Source organism: Nicotiana tabacum, chromosome 22, assembly GCF_000715075.1.
Source record: "Nicotiana tabacum cultivar K326 chromosome 22, ASM71507v2, whole genome shotgun sequence".
NCBI lineage: Eukaryota > Viridiplantae > Streptophyta > Magnoliopsida > Solanales > Solanaceae > Nicotiana > Nicotiana tabacum.
In genome coordinates, this window is record NC_134101.1 from 167,449,316 (window position 1) to 167,467,790 (window position 18,475).

The window sequence follows — 18,475 nt, forward strand, 5'->3', positions numbered from 1 at the left end:
GGCTAATTGCATATTTTTGCAATAATATCTCATATTAATATATAGTTATATTATTTATGCACAAAATGACTTTTTATATTTTTATAATATTAGGTAATTATTTTTAATCATTTTAGTGCACAAATGATATTTCGTTATTTATTAATTACTTTTATAAATTATTTATTTATTAAATATTGCGTATTTAAAAACTAGCCTAAATTCTACCTATTTTCGGACCAACCCCCAGCCCAATTACCTAATACACTAGCCCAAAATACCCCATCCCAAACTAAATAACCCCCAGCCCAATCAACTAAACCAACCCGACCCAAGACCCCAACTAATCGTGGTCGTTGATCTCTGAGATCAACGGCCCATATTATTCCCTCCCTTTTAATTACCCTAACACCCCCTAACCCTAAATCATTCTCACCACCCGCCGCCCCTAAACCCTTTCTACTCTCTCCCCTCTAAAGAACCCTAACCCGCCGCCTCTCGAAACCCCTCTCTCAATCCCTCTTCTAATGGGATTTCCTTCTCATTCACTTACCATATCTGTATATTTCCGCTATTGGTTGATTCTCCATGGTATTACCTAATACTTGCCTAAATATGGCAAGTATTACCACTTTGATTCTGTCTGATTGACCCCCATTTCTTGAATCTGGACGATATTTCATTTATACGTGTTTAATCTACACGGTGTGAGTCCGATTGTGTTTATATTTTTGATTGATTCTTACTTACCCTAAAGCTAGGGTTTTCAGATCTCTTTAGATCAAACCAAAATTGGTTCGATTCTCTAATTTTAAGTGCTATTATGTCTATGTTCGTCTTATATTCTACTGTGTGACCAATTTTTGTTATATTTCTGTCAATATTTGCTTTCCCTAAAATTAGGGTTTACCTATTTTTCCCTAAGTCTAATTTTATTGATTCCGCATGCCATGGTTTCCTTATTTATGTTTGATTTTACAGTGTTTCCTTGTTTACTTGTTTGATTTCTGCTACTATATAAACCCCACCCCATTCCCCTTTAAAAGAGACTTGAATCGTTAATATCTACCCAAAAAAACTGAAGTTACTACTATTTTCTCTCACACTTTTGTTCTATATTCTAGTTCTTGGCCGGCTGAAAGCCAAGGCCAGAAATTCTGGGTTCTTGCTACTGTGGACTTTGTTCTCTCTCGTATTTTCGTTCAACTAGTGAGTTACTGAACCTTTGCAATTTCGTTCCTATGTATCTGCAACTTGCATACGTTTTCACTTCTGAAGTCCATAACTTAATGTGTTGCTGAGTTATTCTTGTGTGCAATTCTATTTGCTTTACCTCAGTTTTTAGGTCTTTTCAATATTTGACTACATAATATTGCTAGTTTGAAACATGCCTAAGTCTAATTCGAGTAATAAAGATTCTCTTAATTTCGTTTAGCCAATGTGTTATGAACTATTGTTGTATGTGACCTTGGCACCTGTTAGCATCTCTTTGGTGTTTAATTCTACTTAAGGTTGTCCATTCTGTCATTTATGCTCCATCTATATAATTTTGATTTCCTTTAGTTAATTGGTCTATTAGATCAGACCTTGAATGCTTACCTTTACTATATGACATGAGTTTATCTCCCCTTTCTATTCTGAATCTCTATAATGACAACCTTGAATAGGTAGTATGTCTTAATTATGTGTCAAGGTCTTGTTCTATCAACCATGACTAGTTCTCAGTTAATATACTCCTCAGCATGTTTTGGCTTATTTGATTTACCAGTATGTTGTCATAATTTGTGCTTCCCTACTATGTCTAAATGTTATTCTGCTGCCTAATGTGAGGTTAACATGGCAATCTTATGACACTGAGACATATACTTAACATAATTTGAACCTTTTCCTTATCATAAGACTGTGTATACTAATCCTACAAACCTGTTTATTTATGTGTGATTACTTATGCACTAGTTGAACTTGACTCTTCTGGATCTTTGCTAAGTCTGTTCTTAAAACCTAAAGCCAGTTTGACTATCTGCTCTATGTTCTCAACCTGTACCCTTTAGTTATGTCCTTTAGTTGTTGTCCAGTCTCCCTCATTATCACTTATTTTGTTCTGAATTCCTTATTCTTAGTCGGCTAAAAGCCAACGCTATCAAGGCTCTTGTTGCCGACCTCCCTAGTGTGAGCACTGCTCGGGGTCCATTTGAGGCCTTTGTGAACTCTAACACACTAGGATTTGGGTCTTTAGTCATCCCTGATACTAAAACCTGCACTATCCTTGAATCTCTTCTATTAACCTCCCTAGTGTGAGCACTGCCCTGGGTTCTTGAAGCCCTTGGGAACTCTGACACACTAGGGTCTAAGGTTCCTTGCCATTTTATCCTAATTGCTCAATTCTGTCCCATTTCACTTGTTGAATAACCCAATGGTCTTGTGTAAATGGCTGTTTTTGAATCTTTGATGGCTACTGGATTCTGGCTATTTTTTGGGCGGGTGTGAAATTATGTGGATTTGAAATTGAAGACCTGGTCTGACCGGGTGCACTTTGGGCCTACTGTAGGCCCACTATAGTTGTGTTGTAACTTTGTAATTTATTTCATTGATTGGGCCTGTAATAATGATGTAATAACAATTGGGGTATTAGTAAATTGGGAAATGGGGTTTATCTTAGTACTTGCATCGAAATGGGCAAACATCCTGCCTATAGGAGTTTTTACTTTGCTCAAATATGTTCTGTTGCTGTGTGTGTTAGATAACCTTCCTATAGGTATTTAATCCGTCTAATCTATCCTACTTCTACATGTTAGATGTTATGCCTATAGGAAATTAAATGACCAATGCCTCAATATGTGTTACAACATTCTGTTGATTCACGTGCTACCTAATATATATTTAGAAATCATGTCTATAAGGTTAATTGGTTAACATGATGTTGTTCACTTAACAAACATGCCTATAGGATCTAAAATTAGCCTTAATGATTGATTATCCTGCTCATTTCTTTTAAGTGCTAATGTTGAAATTTCAACACTGTGTCATTGCCACTATTAGTATGCATGCCTATAAGATCCAACTAAACAATTCTGAATATTCTCCTATAGTCTCCCCTTCCAACTACTACATAAATCACCTAGATATCATGACTATAGGTTTAACCGCTTACAACCTATAATCAGTAGGCAACTATGTAGTCACTTAGAAATCGTTTTTAAAAATGGCTTTTCATATGAAACTGTTTGCGCGTTCAAAATCCAAAATTACATAGAAATCATGCCTATAGGATTCAATGACTTTCAGTCGTCTCCGCCTAGCCTATTTGCGTGCATTTGTTGCCTAAGTGTGGAGCCAACTTGAGCCCTTATTTGTTTATACATGAAAATTCCAATTTGTTTTTGTATGTTGCCTAGTTTTCTAAATTTGAGCGACCTAAGTTAAGTCTAGAACCACCCAAAATAGAGGTCCAAATGCCTCCTGGACCATAGGCATGGGATGGATAGTGCACACATAAGGCATGGTTTAGAATCAACTAGTGCGCTTTAGGTAACAACTTAAAGATAGTAATCGGGTAGAAAGAGATAATAGTCTGTGCCCGCTAAATAATACGAGTAACACCCCATCTGGAGGGAGTTACGAAGTATTATTTATGTTATACGGGGTGATCCTTTAGGCTAAAAAACTTAGGACCCCCCCCCCCCCCATTTTCTTTCTTTTCCTATTAGAATCAAAATAGTTGTATCTTTGGTCCAAAAATCTGTTTATAATAAACTTCTTAAATTTTTGTGCTTTCTCTTCGTTATTTGATCACCTAGACTAATTCATATAATTCGAGTCCAGCCGAAAACCACAGTTGTGGACCTCGAAGAGTGCCTAACACCTTCTCTTCGAGGTAATTTCGAGCCCTTACCCGATCTTTGGTGACACAAACTAGTCAAACAGAGTCATCTACAAAATAGGCGCCCTAACGCACCTCAAACCCGTTAGGTGGCGACTCTCTCTCTTAACACCTTCCTTAAAAGAGATGTCACGTGTTAAAACCTGATTTCGCAAAAAAAGGGCACGACAACATGGCGACTCTACTGGGGATTTTTAGGTTTTTACCATTTCAGATTGTTTTTGTGAATTTGTACCCCTCCCTATGTGTGCCTTTATTATCTTTGTTGTTACATGAATATCCCTTCCCCCTTTTCCCTTTTACTGCTACATATACACCTTTTTCCCCGTTTTCCCTTTATTTGAATGCACATGCAAATCTCTGCTCAATTTGGTCATAACATGCGCTTTCCTTTAGACATATTTTAAAGAATTGCTACATCATGTCACTCCCAACCCTCACTCCCTTGTCTACTTTATTAAAATTTCCACATTATGTGAACTAACTTCTTCCTTGTTTTTCTTTCCTTTTATGTCTTTACATTTCATTCAAATAATGCATTTACTGTTTTCATCATGCAAAATATTTGACAACGTGTTATTTTATCTTTGCATAAAGTATGCTCCACATCATATTTCACTCGTGTGTAATTGATTCTATAGCGGCGCTTGATGAGTGTCCTTGCTCTTCCTAATTAAAATTACCCTTAAAATTCGGAAAGGCTTATTTGCGGTAAAACTAGTCGACCAGCGGTGCAGTCGACGGTTCCGTGCCTTTCCCTCTCAAGTTGTCCGCTTAAGGGTACTGGTCTAGACTCTTCTGGAAACCCCACTCCAATATTTAACTATGCATGCATCATGTCCAAACCTAGTATGGGTTAGAACGATGTCCGCGTAATAACTTGCTAAAGCAAGCCTTGTCTAAAATCCGCAGGGATTTCCATAATCCAAATGGACACAATCACGATCTGTGCATTATTTGGAGAAAACATGCCAATATATTGATCATTAACGTGTAAATAGCCAAATCTGGAGGGGGAAAGGGCTAACTCTATTTGTTTTGCAGAAATGAGGCATGAAGTCCCCAGGTTCGGCATGGTTCGAAATATCCAAACTTTGCTGTTGGATTGGTGGGGAAATCTCGCACCAAGTGACAAAAACATGTGAAAAGAGTCCTCGGGAATTTACCCTCTACGTTAGACATTCACCAAACAATGCATTAATTGAGGCCGCCACCATGTTCTGGGATGAGAAGAGAGCCATTTTCCATTTTGGTGACATAAAAATGACTCCCCTTTTAGAAGAAATAGGAGGTTTCGCTGGGCTCCCATAGGGTATCTCAGGTTTGTTGGTACTGGAAAATCGTACTTCTCGAAGTTTCTTGAAAATGATGGGTTTCAGCAAAAATGATGATTTAGTATGTCTAAAGAAGTCTTACATACCGTTCGATTTCCTCTGTGAGCGTTATAGGCACAGCAAGTCATATCGCCTTTATCATGATGAGTTTGCCATCACTTCTTTGGGTTGGACTCACCGCCGAGTTTTTGTATTCATCGTCTGTTTTTTGGGGATGCTGTTATTTCCAATACAAGGAGAAAGGATCCACACCCTCCTAGCTATGGTCACTAAGGTTCTAATGGAGGGGATTGAGGGGAAAACTTACACCATTGTCCCTATGATTCTGGCTGATATGTACCGGGCTTTAGACCGTTGCAAGAAGGGCCATAGGCATTTTGAGGGTTGCAATCTGTTGCTGCAAGTATGGTTGTTGGAACACCTTCAGAGGGGAGAATACTGCCAAGAACTTTCGCGACGACCATGGAATGACCACATAGCCTATCACCATCCGAAGAGAATGACTTTTCTCCTAAACACATTTGTGCAACCGGAGAACGCTGTGAGTTGGGCACATTTATTCAGCAATCTGATTGATGACAAGGTACATTGGATGTTCGAATGGTTCCCTAACAGTGAATTCATCATCAGGTCGAGAGATACTCCTCATCTAGTGCTAATCGGATTGAGGGGGATCTATCCTTATGCTCCTATCAGGGTTATGAGGCAAGTTAGAAAAAAGCAGGTTGTTACATCTCGCATTTTCGTACATTACAATTTCGTTTTTAGTTAACCGACATAGACGCGGGGATGAGATCATCTTGACGTACTTAAGCTATTTATAACAAGCGGAAAAAAATAAGTTCCATGAAGGATGAAGGATGCACGAATTAGGGAAAAGGAGTCTCGTTGAAAATGGTCAATTTGGAATTAAATACGGGTCGAGCGATAATACCCGATAATTATGAACTAGTACCATATGACCATAGTAGTATAATATATAAAGTATATATGAAGTATTTTAAAAATAAATAGAATTTTAAGTAATTTATGGTAATTTTTAATTTATGCGGGTAATTGATTAATTACCGAGTAACAGAATATTACCCGGTTAAATAATAAGTGGAAAAAAAAATTAATAAACTAACCCCAAACGTGGAAAGAAGCCACAAATCTTAGGAATGACTAAGTAGTTATACATCTAGGTGGCTATCTAGGACTAATTTAATAATGACTTAAAAGACTAAGTCTTTCTTTAGTAAAATCTCATCCAGAACCTGTCCTTAGCCTCATTTAAGTGTCTTGGCGTCATTTTCATTGCTTTGGCAATATAATCAAGAACATTTGAGGCAGAACAAATTTCAAATTCAACCAAACTTCAGAAACGTTCCTCTCACGATTTCAAGGAAAACCAAAAACGTGATTTCGTTCCAAAAATTTTGGGAAACCAGAAACAATTTTTGTCCGTGAATTTCTAAGGAGCAGGGGCCAATTTTGTTCAATCAACAAATGTTTTCCAACGAAATATTATACGGAGTTTTCCCTACTCCAGGTATGTTAAGGCTAAGCTCTTCCTTCATTTTGGCATGATCTTGTCATTACACAAGTTTGGTGACGAAGTATAAGGAAAAATTCATATCCCGGAATTTACGTATATTTGTCTATTTAAACAAGTAGTCCTATATATATACTTTTCCCTCTAATAACGGGAAGCGTGTGCATAAAACCAATTGTTAATTTGCATTTCATGTTTGAATGTACAACAGAACCTTTTCAATTAAGGGTATCCTTGATATTCCTAGAAAGAAGTGAAACAAATATAAGTTAGTCTTATGCACAAAATTAGGTGCAACCTCCTGGGAAATACTACTGCCTTCGTCATATGATTAAGAATTTTAGGTTAACAAAAGGCTCATATATGATTAGTACTGCAAGTGTTATCATAGACAACTACTTTAAATACATGCAGAAGGTTAATATTTTCCTTGTTTTGTAAGTTACCATATTCTTCTTATCAGGACTTCATATTCAGTTGAGTATTTCCTTCTTCCAGTAAAGAGAGCAGAGAAGTTACATATATACAGTATTAAAAGTATTTTCATTACCATCGAGCTATAATCGATGGGCAGGCCCCTATTGGGCAACCTCTGATCAGATGGTAAGTTATATGACGATCCTACTGTGGCCGAGCGCATATGGGCAAGCCCAGTTGATCGAGATACAGAGCCTAGTATGGCCGAGCGCTTATGAGCGAGTCTACTACGGCAGAACAGATATATATGTATACTGAGCCTTATAGGGTCGGACAGCTATTTTACTTACTATATTGAGAGAATTGAGTCAGTATTATTAGATGAGCATATCTTCGAGTTTTCTTTGACTCCCAGTTGTTCTCAGTTGTTATATTATCAGTTCAATTTCAGTTTCAGTTTCAGTATATTGCCTTACATACTCGGTACATTATTTTGTACTGACGTCCCTTTTCTGGGGGCGCTGCATTTCATGCATGCAGGGTCAGACAGATAGACGGGTAGACCTCCTCAGTAGGTGTTGCCCGAGATCAGCTTTATTGGTAAGCTCCCCTTTTTTCGGAGTTACCGGGTCTAGCAGTGTGGTGTGCATCTTGTGTATATATGTAGATAGGTTATGGGTAGGTCGGGGCCCTGTTCCGATCATAGTACATCTATTATTAGAGGCTTGTAGATATGTCATGTCAGTTAATACCGTATGTTGGTTTGGTAGGCCCTGTACGTATATTTTGTTAGCTTGTCAGTTGTAGTAAATATGACGGCCTTGTCGGCCCAGCCTTATGTTGGTGGTTAGTCAGCGTTAGTCTATATTCAGTTTTATATTTTACATCGCACATTTTCTTGCAGGCCATGTCCAAAATTTTGACATTACATGTTCAAAGTCTCTGAGTCACAGGTGATACGCAAGGATAGTTGAGGCACTGAGTGCCAGTCTCACTCCCAGGTTCGGGGCGTGACAATAGTGGTATCAGAACCGTTCTGTCCTAGGGAGTCTACAAGCCGTGTCTAGTAGGGTCTTGTTTATAAATGTGTGGTGCACCACGTTATATAAGCAAGGACTACAGGGCATCTAGGAGTTGGTTACCTTTTTTTTTCAAATCTAAATCGTGCTGTAGCACTAAGTTGTAGAAAATTTGAGTTAAACTTACGTATTGACATTTGCATGCACAGATGGTGATAACTAGGAAGACTACAGCTAGTCAGAGGAAAGAACCAGTAGTAGGTGAGGGGACTAACAGGGTACCCCCAACAGCTGGGGCCCAATCGGAGTCGCAGGGAGAGACCCCTACTCAACAATTACCGGCTCTTCCGCCACCTGAGGAGATTCCTAGGGAGACCACACATCCAGTTCCCCCTCCGCTTCCATCAGATCAGGACTTGAGGGGTGTGGTGCATTTGTTGGCACAGTTGGTAGCTACCCAGCAACAGGCTAGGGCAACCTCTAGTGCAGGACCTTCTGAGGGATCTGGGAGTTCAAGGGTCCGAGAGTTTATTGCTTTGAATCCCCCAGAGTTCACGGGGACAGATCAGAGGGACGACCCACAGGATTTCATAGATCAGCTTCATAGGATTTTTCGGGTTATGCATACCATGGAGAAAGAGGCAGTTGAGTTAGCAGCTTTTCGACTCCGAGATATAGCCATCCTTTGGTATGAGGGATAGGAAAGGTCCAGGGGACGTAATGCCCCTCCTGCTATTTGGGAGGATTTTTCAAATGCCTTCCTCGACCAGTATTTACCACGAGAAATCCGACAGGCCCGACTCGATCAGTTTCTAGCACTCAAGCAGGGCAATATGAGTGTTCGAGTATATAGTCTTCGTTTTGACTCCTTGGCCAGATATGCACCATCCATAGTTGCTACTATGCGGGATAGAATCCATAGGTTTATAGCAGGGTTGGCCCCAGAGTTGACCGAGGCGTGTGCCACCGCTGCATTACAGGATAGTATGGATATCTCGCGAATTCAGGCATTTGCCCAAAATATAGAAAGGGGTAGGCGTCGGCAACAGAGTGTGGAGAGGACTGAGTCAGGACAACGTAAGAGGATGAGATTTGCCAGGTCGCAGGAACAGTATCAGGGGAGCTACCGGCCCAAGTACTTCAAACGACCACCTAGACCTTCACCACCTCAGCTACAGGGGTACAGGAATGACCGCTATACTCAGTCAGGACCAGGTGAGAGCCCCCAGGCGTCAGGGTTGCAGCAACAACGAGGTTTGAGACAGACAGGGCCATTTCAGCCGCGATGTTCCATCTGCGGTCGAAGACACTTGGGTCAATGCCGAGCCGGTTCTGATGCTTGTTATACATGTGGACGTCCAGGGCATATGATGCGAGATTGCCCAAACAAGGATTCTGGGGATATGGCGCAACCAGTGAATTCAGCAACAGGATCAGCTATGTCTATGCATCCTTCAGGGCACGAGTCTCGGTCTTCGGTTGGTAGAGGTTGAGGTAGAGGTAGAGGGTTCAGTTCAGGTAGTAACCAGAATCGTATCTATGCGCTAGCAGGTCGACAAGACCAAGAGTCTTCACCAGAAGTTGTGACAGGTATGTTGACTATTTGTTCTCACGATGTTTATGCCTTGATAGACCAGGGATCTACCTTATCATGTATTACCCCATTTGTCGCGCGAAAATTTGGTATAGTGCCTGAAATACTAAGTGATCCTTTTGCGGTATCTACACCAGTCGGAGAATCGATTATCGCTAGACGTGTTTACCGAGGTTGTACGATAACAGTTGTGGTCGTCAAACCTCAGCCGACCTAGTTGAACTAGAGATGTTGGATTTCGATGCTATCATGGGCATGGACTGGTTGGCAGCTTGTTATGCCACGGTTGATTGTCGAGCAAAGACAGCTAGATTTCATTTTCTGGGTAAGCCAGTCCTCGAATGGGTAGGTAATACAGTGACACCCAGAGGCAGGTTTATTTCCTATTTGAAGGCAAGAAAAATGATCGCAAAAGGGTGCATCTATCATATTGTGCGAGTTAAAGATGCCGATGCTGAGAATCTATACTTCATTCTATTCCAGTAGTAAAAGAGTACGTAGATGTATTTCCAGATGAACTTCCAGGTATTCCTCCAGAGCGAGAGATTGATTTTGCAATCGATTTGCTTCCGGGAACACAACCAATATCCATCCCTCCATATAGAATGGCACCTGCCGAATTAAAGGAGTTGAAGGAGCAATTAAAAGATTTACTGGAAAAAGGTTTTATTAGGCCTAGTACCTCACCTTGGGGTGCACCGGTATTGTTTGTACGAAAAAAGGACGGATCGCTAAGGATGTATATCGACTATAGGCAACTGAACAAGGTAACTATTAAGAATAAGTACCCCCTCCAAGGATAGATGATTTGTTTGATCAGTTGCAGGGAGCTAGATGCTTTTCAAAGATAGATTTGAGGTCGGGGTACCACCAGGTTAGAGTTTGGGAGAAAGATATTCCCAAGGCCGCCTTCAGGACCCAATATGGCCACTTTGAGTTTCTTGTTATGTCCTTCGGGTTGACGAATGCACCTGCCATATTTATGGACTTGATGAATAGCCTATTCCGGCCATATTTGGATCTGTTCGTGATAGTCTTTATTGATGATATTCTGGTTTATTCACGTTCAGAGGATGAGCATGTGGATCACCTACGAGCAGTACTCCAAACCCTCCGCGATAATAAATTGTATGCTAAGTTTTCTAAGTGTGAATTCTGGCTAAAGTCCGTAGCATTCTTGGGGCACATTGTATTCGACAGAGGTATAAAGGTAGACACTCAGAAGATTGAGGCGGTGAAATCCTGGCCTAGACCTACCACTCCGACAGAGATTCGTAGTTTTCTAGGCTTAGCAGGATATTATTGGAGGTTCGTAAAGGGGTTTTCTTCTCTTTCAGCACCATTAACAAAGCTGACGCAAAAAGCGACTAAGTTTCAGTGGACAGAGGCCTGTGAGCAGAGTTTCCAAGAGCTTAAGAACAGATTGACCTCAGCGCCAGTTCTGGCACTTCCAGATGGTCCAGATGGTTATGCCATGTATTATGATGCCTGAGGTGTCGGGTTAGGATGTGTCCTGATGCAACATGGAAAAGTAATTGCATATGCTTCAAGGCAGTTAAGGAAGCATGAGCGGAATTATCCGACCCACAACCTCGAGTTAGCTGCGGTTGTCCATGCACTTAAGATATGGCGGCATTATTTATATGGTGTGCATGTTGATATATTCACAGATCATAAGAGCCTGCAATATATCCTCAAGCAAAAAGAGTTGAATTTGCGACAAAGACGATGGCTTGAATTATTGAAAGACTACGATTTTAACATTCTCTACCATCCAGGGAAAGCTAATGTTGTAGCAGATGCTTTAAGTCGCCGATCTATGGGTATCTTAACACATGTAGAGGCCGAGAAAAGACAATTGACAAGAGAGATGCATCAATTGGCTTGTTTGGGGGTTCGATTAGTGAACTCTGGCAATGGAGGAGTTGTACTCCAAAATACTGCAAAATCATCTCTCATAGCTGAATTAAAGGAGAGGCAATACGAGGATCCCGAGTTAGTCAAGTTGAGAGAGCGGGTTCCACAACAGAAGAAGCCGTTGTTAGAACTCAAAGGAGATGGGGTTCTCAGATACAAGGGTCGTTTGTGTGTTCCAAAGGTAGCAAGGCTATGAGACAGGATTATGTAGAAAGCACATTATTCATGGTATTCTATTCACCCTGGGTCGACAAAGATGTTTCATGACATTAAGGATGTGTATTGGTGGAACGATATGAAAAAGAACATTGCCGAGTATGTCGCTCAATGCCCTAGTTGCCAGCAGGTGAAAATAGAGCACTAGAAGCCCGGAGGGCTAATGCAGACTATAGAGATCCCGACAAGGAAATGGGAGGCGATTAACATGGACTTTATCACAGGTTTACCTCGTTCCCATCATAAGCTTGATTCTATATGGGTGATAGTCGATAGGCTCACGAAATCAGCTCATTTCCTACCGGTCAGATCTACCTATACAGCAGAGGATTACACAAAATTATATATTAAGGAGATAGTGCGACTACACGGAGTACCCATATCTATTATATATGACCATGGGGCCCAATTTACAGCACATTTTTGGAGGTCATTTCAGAAAGGTCCAGGAACTCAGGTGAATCTCAGCACAACTTTTCATCCACAAACAGATGGACAAGTCAAGAGCACGATTCAAACGCTCGAGGATATGTTGCGAGCATGTGTGCTGGATTTTAATAGAAGTTGGGATGAACATCTACCTCTTATCGAGTTTTCATATAATAACAGTTACCACTCCAGTATCCAGATGGCTCCGTACGAGGCTTTATATGGGCGCAGGTGCAGATCTCCCATAGGGTGGTTCGATGTTGGAGAATTCGGGTTATATGGGCCAGACCTGGTTCAACAGGCCATAGAAAAGGTAAAGCTTATCCGGGAGCGACTGTTGACAGCTCAGAGTCGACATAAGTCATATTCTGACGTGCGGCGATGAGATTTAGAGTACGAGGTTAATGATTGGGTATTCTTAAAGGTGTCACCTATGAAAGGTGTAATGAGATTTGGCAAGAGAGGCAAGCTTAGCCCACGATATATTGGGCCTTATAGGATCATTCGGAGAGTGGGCCAAGTAGCTTACGAGTTAGAATTTCCCTCGGAATTGGAGTCTGTTCATCCAGTATTTCACGTATCTATGTTACGGAAGTGCATTGGAGATCCTACCCGAGTAGTGCCCATGGATGATGTACAGATTACAGAGAACCTATCATACGAGGAAGTTCCGATTGCCATCCTAGACCGACAAATCTGCAAGCTGCGGAATAAGGAGGTAGCCTACGTGAAAGTACTTTGGAGAAACAATAATGTGGAAGAAATGACTTGGGAAGCCGAGAAAAACATGAAGTCTAAATATCCCTACTTATTTCCTCCTCCAGAAAAGGATTCGACTGAGACATCATAATCATAAGGTATGTGTATAAATTCTTACGTTGGTTATGAGAGGCTATCATCGTTATTCATAATTATGGTCCTGAATGTCGTTAGATTATTAAGCTTCTACGGGGAGAGTTGATAGTGGTGTTTTACAGAGATGACCTTGCCAAAGACGGGGAGTTGAACATTCGAGGACGAATGTTTCTAAGGGGGGAAGGATGTTACATCTCTTATTTTCGTACGTTACAATTTTGTTTTTAGTTAACCGACATAGACGCGGGGATGAGATCATCTTGACGTACTTAAGCTATTTATAACAAGCAAAAAAAAATAAGTATTATGAAGGATAAAGGGATACACAGATTAAAGAAAATGAGTTTCGTTGAAAGTGGTCAATTTGGAATTAAATACGGGTCGAGCGATAATACCCGATAATTATGAACTAGTACCATATGACCACGGTAGTATAATATATAAAGTATATATGAAGTATTTTAAAAATAAATAGAATTTTAAGTAATTTATGGTAATTTTTAAATTATGCGGGTAATTGATTAATTACCGGATAACAGAATATTACCCAGTTAAGTAATAAGTGGATAAAAATTTATAAAATATACCCATCGTGGAAAGAAGCCACAAATCTTAGGAATGGCTCAGTAGTTATACATCTAGGTGGCTATCTAGGACTAATTTAATAATGACTTAAAAGACTAAGTCTTTCTTTAGTAAAATCTCATCTAGAACCTGTCCTTAGCCTCATATAAGTGTCTTGGCGTCATTTTCATTGCTTTGGCAATATAATCAAGAACATTTGAGGCAGAACAAATTTCAAATTCAACCAAACTTCAGAAACGTTCCTCTCACAATTTCAAGAAAAACCAAAAACGTGATTTCGTTCCAAAAATTTTGGGAAACCAGAAACAATTTTTGTTCGTGAATTTCTAAGGAGCAGGGGCCAATTTTGTTCAATCAACAAATGTTTTCCAACGAAATATTATACGGAGTTTTCCCTACTCCAGGTATGTTAAGGCTAAGCTCTTCCTTCATTTTGGCATGATCTTGTCATTACACAAGTTTGGTGACGAAGTATAAGGAAAAATTCATATCCCGGAATTTACGTATATTTGTCTATTTAAACAAGTAGTCCTGTATATATACTTTTCCCTCTAATAACGGGAAGCTTGTTCATAAAGCCAATTGTTAATTTGCATTTCATGTTTGAATGTACAACAGAACCTTTTCAATAAGGGTATCCATGATATTCCTAGAAAGAAGTGAAACAAATATAAGTTAGTCTTATGCACAAAATTAGGTGCAACCTCCTGGGAAATACTACTGCCTTCGTCATATGATTAAGAATTTTAGGTTAACAAAAGGCTCATATATGATTAGTACTGCAAGTGTTATCACAGACAACTACTTTAAATACATGCATAAGGTTAATATTTTCCAAGTTTTGTAAGTTACCATATTCTTCTTATCAGGACTTTATATTCATTTGAGTACTTCCTTCTCTTAGTCAACAGAGCAGAGAGGTTACATATATACAGTATTAAAAGTATTTTTATTACCATCGAGCTATAATCGATGGGCAGGCTCCTATTGGGCAACCTCTGATCAGATGGTAAGTTATATGACGATCCTACTGTGGCCGAGCGCATATGGGCGAGCCCAGTTGATCGAGATACAGAGCCTAGTATGGCCGAGCGCTTATGAGCGAGCCTACTACGGCAGAACAAATATATATGTATACCGAGCTTTATAGGGTCGGACAGCTATTTTACTTACTATATTGAGAGAATTGAGTCAGTATTATCAGATGAGCATATCTTCGAGTTTTCTTTGACTCCTAGTTGTTCTCAGTTGTTATATTATCAGTTCAATTTCAGTTTCAGTTTCAGTATATTGCCTTACATACTCGGTATATTATTTCGTACTGACGTCCCTTTTCTGGGGGCGCTGCATTTCATGCATGCAGGGTCAGACAGATAGACGGGTAGACCTCCTCAGTAGGTGTTGCCCGAGATCAGCTTTATCGGTAAGCTCCCCTTCTTTCGGAGTTACCAGGTCTAGCAGTGTGGTGTGCATCTTGTGTATATATGTAGATAGGTTATGGGTAGGTCAGGGCCCTGTTCCGATCATAGTACATCTATTATTAGAGGCTTGTAGATATGTCGTGTCAGTTAATACCGTATGTTGGTCTGGTAGGCCCTGTACGTATATTTTGTTAGCTTGTCAGTTGTAGTAAATATGACGGCCTTGCCGGCCCAGCCTTATATTGATGGTTAGTCAGTGTTAGTCTCTATTCAGTTTTATATTTTACATCGCACATTTTCTTGTAGGCCATGTCCAAAATTATGACATTACATGTTCAAAGTCTTTGAGTCACAGGTGATACGCAAGGATAGTTGAGGCACTGAGTGCCAGTCTCGCTCCCAGGTTCGAGGCGTGACACATGTTATACCACGAGTTTCCAAATGGTTCAGTACAAGGCAGACTTCCAGGGGAACACCATTCCATTCAAGTTCGAGGCACAACACATGTGCCATCAAAAGGTCATTGTGGAGAAAGATACCATCGAGCCAGATCAGTATCATGTCGGCCGTGTGCACTTCCATCCATCATGGTTGGTAGATGATATAGCAGGGGATGTCAAGCCAGGGATTAATCTAAAGAACAGGGTTGTAGACAACGTTTCTGAAGCACAAATCAAATACAGGATGTTGCACAAAAGGGCTTTCGAGTCTAAATCCAGGCATTTGGAACATTACAAAGTGGACATGGAAGCAATCAACGGGTGGAGAGAAATTGCTACTAAGGCAACAGAGAGGTTGGAATATTTAGAGCAGGGGTTGATGGAACTTGAAAGGAAGATGAGAAACAGGGTAGCAGGCTGTCAAAATATGGATGGCAATGAAGGAGGGCTCATAGCAAGGGTATATCTTCTGTTGGACATGCACGACCTGGGAATCTGATCGATGGAGCAAAGAAGGCCAAGCATGGAGAAGGTACCTTTGGGACCAAATAGATTAGGAACGATGTTTTACTTGCTTTGCAAACTCGTTTTAGACTTTGGTTGTAATAACGCAAATGTCATTAGTGACTCTTTATCATTATTGTCTTTTTAGTAGAGATTTGGTTCATTTATCATATTAATGCAATGACGCAGTTATTGGCATCAGTTTTCTCCAAATCTATATGTCGCTTAGGCCTACCTCGGGCACAATGAGGTCCCTAAATTATGATGCGAAATTGTAATTCCGCAATATGTGTTTAAATATCGCAGACATATTTTTAATACCCCTTACTGACTTGTTTACCTTTTTATTTTTTTTCTTTTCTTTATTTGTTTATTCCCATCCCCTAAGGCTGGTTTATGCATACTGGCATCATCATCATATCATACCAGATCTATAAGTCTTCCACCTCCTCCTCCTCCAAGTGATCTAAAAGCAAGGGAAAAGTCAAAATGGATGATGCGAGTGGTATCAGGAAAGACAACACTATGCATGCAGAGAATGTCGAGACTTCGGATGGTCGGAGTACTCCGGCACAGAATAACTTGGTTTTATGTTGGAACAGAAGATACTGGAGATACAAGGGGAACTTGAGCAGGTCCAAAACTTGGCCAACCTTTCCCTTATCCTGAACGTCCCCGATGTCAACCAACAAAACATTAAAAATCCAGCATCTCCCTAGAACATACAAAACCAACAGAATCCTCCCGCACCTCACCAATATGCCACACCTCCTCAAAATCCCAATCCTCCTCCAGTACCGACTCCTCCACAGCATCATCATCATCATCCAACCCAGTATCCACAAACCACCACCTACCACACTCCTCAAACGCACCACAACCTACCCTCGATCCTCAAAACTCAACCAACAACCACCACTGTGCCCAAATTCCTAGAGTCCATCAAAGCAACCCCATATACATAGAAACTTTATCCCACACTCCACAACAAACCTTATACATACCTGAATCCACTGAGAAGGACCTGATCATCAAGAATATGGCGGAAGAACTCAAGAAACTTACAAGCCAAGTCCAAGGTGTTGAAGGTGGTAAAGGCATCAAAGGTTTGAATTATGAAGATTTGTGTATTTAGCCAGATGTAGAACTACCACAGGGTTACAAACCTCCTAAGTTCAAAATGTTCGACGGGACAGGTAACCCAAAGGTTCACTTGAGAACATATTGTGAAAAGCTCATAGGGGTTGGTAAAGACAAAAGAATCCACATGAAGTTGTTCATGAGGAGCCTCACTGGAGACACCCTGTCCTGGTACAACAGTCAAAACCCAAACAAATGGGTTAATTGGGTAAGTATGGCGTCAGATTTTATGGATCGGTTCAGGTTCAATATAGAAAATACGCCAGACACCTTCTATATTCAGAATCTTAAGAAGAAGCCAACAAAAACTTTTCGTGAGTATGCTACTCGATGGAGGTCGGAAGCTGCAAAGGTAAGTAAGGCGATGGAAGAAATCATAGTGACAAAAGTCAGAGCTCAAGATCCACTATACTATGAGAGGTTGATAGTCATTGAAAATCATAAGTTCTCTGATATCATCAAACTAGGAGAAAGAACAGAGGAAGGAATTAAAAGTGGAATAGTGACAAATTTTGAGGCACTGCAGGCTAAAAACAAAACCTTGCAGTTAGGGGGTATCTCTAAAAAGAAAGAAGTTGGTGCAGTAATGGTAGCCCAAGGTCCGAAGTCTCCCTCACATACCAAACACTATCACCCACATATCAGCTTTCACCTCCCAATACCAACAACCCATCGCCACTTACCATACCTATAACACCCAACCTGCATATTAACACTCACCACCACCAGCTCGCCAAAACTACCAAAAACCCAGACCAAATTTCGACCGTAGACCACCTAGACAATATACTCCTATTGTTGAACCCATCGATCAGTTGTATGAAAGACTAAAGGCTGCCGGTTATGTCACTCCCATTCACGCCGTTGGCATGGAAAACTCCTCTCAGTAAGTCAATCCAAACAAGACATGTGCCTACCACCCGGGCATGAAAGGTCATACTATTGATGAATGCCGCACTTTGAAGGATAAGATCCAGACGTTAACTGACACCAAGGTTATACAAGCCAAAGAGGTCGCACCAAATCTCCGCAACAACCCCCTCCCGGATCATATAGGCAAAGAGGTGAATGTGATAGAAACTGATGAAGAATGGGATCTGAAAGGATCGATCGGACTCATTCGTCAAGGGGATTAATCTAAAATATCTCCAGTCATTCTCACACCTATTGTAGTATAGATTCAGCCACCAATTGAGGTTGAAGTAACCAAA

The 18,475-nt window shown here is 40.5% G+C and overlaps 1 long non-coding RNA gene across 1 annotated transcript; it reads left to right on the plus strand.

Annotated features, from left to right (window-relative positions):
* The first annotated feature begins 13,813 nt into the window (after positions 1–13,813).
* Positions 13,814–16,257, plus strand: LOC107826280 (uncharacterized). Its single transcript, XR_012705114.1, has 3 exons — positions 13,814–14,163; positions 15,123–15,182; positions 15,522–16,257. It is a non-coding gene; the product is annotated as an uncharacterized LOC107826280 (long non-coding RNA).
* The last annotated feature ends 2,218 nt before the right edge of the window (positions 16,258–18,475 follow it).